The 560-nt window shown below is 33.6% G+C and overlaps 1 protein-coding gene across 1 annotated transcript in view; it reads left to right on the plus strand.

Moving 5' to 3' along the window:
• The window catches only part of LOC104998870 (partitioning defective 6 homolog beta-like), a 33,247-nt gene that overhangs the window by 30,872 nt on the left and 1,815 nt on the right, over positions 1–560 (plus strand). The window lies entirely within an intron of this gene.

The raw sequence follows: 560 nt of genomic DNA on the forward strand, positions 1-560 counted from the left end.
ATTTATTACTTTGTGATGCATCCACTTAGAACAAGGTAAGAGTAAGGCTGCTAACTTTTCGTTCCTTGCCTAGTTTCGTTGTATGAGGTGCACAGGCACTACCGTAGCTTGTATATAAAGACTGAGAATAGTATGAACTACACGAGTTCCCTGGCTTACGGATGTTGCGCTCAGAGTTATTTATTGATTAATTTTATGGTAGGGCTAGAATGGATACCTTATAACAATTGTGTGCTAGTAAAACAATGAAGAATCGAATGACTCCATTTTGAAGGATATTTTCTATGGTAAAAGTATATGAAGTAAAGTTGATTAAATGAAGATCACTTGACTCAGAATACTTCAACGTATTTTGTTCACATTGTACCACTAAACATTATCACTAAACCATTAACTGCACAATGTTAGGTAACACAGTGTACTTTTTGTTGAATTCATAGAAATTCTTCCACTTATTTAACCACTATTTTTTAATGGCATTCCAGGTTTAACATTCTGTTGAGTTTTACAAACTTAACTCTTGAATGGCAAAATGTTAGTAAGTAGAAGGTTACATTTCA

This window comes from Bison bison, unplaced genomic scaffold, assembly GCF_000754665.1.
Source record: "Bison bison bison isolate TAMUID 2011002044 unplaced genomic scaffold, Bison_UMD1.0 scf7180017864338, whole genome shotgun sequence".
NCBI lineage: Eukaryota > Metazoa > Chordata > Mammalia > Artiodactyla > Bovidae > Bison > Bison bison.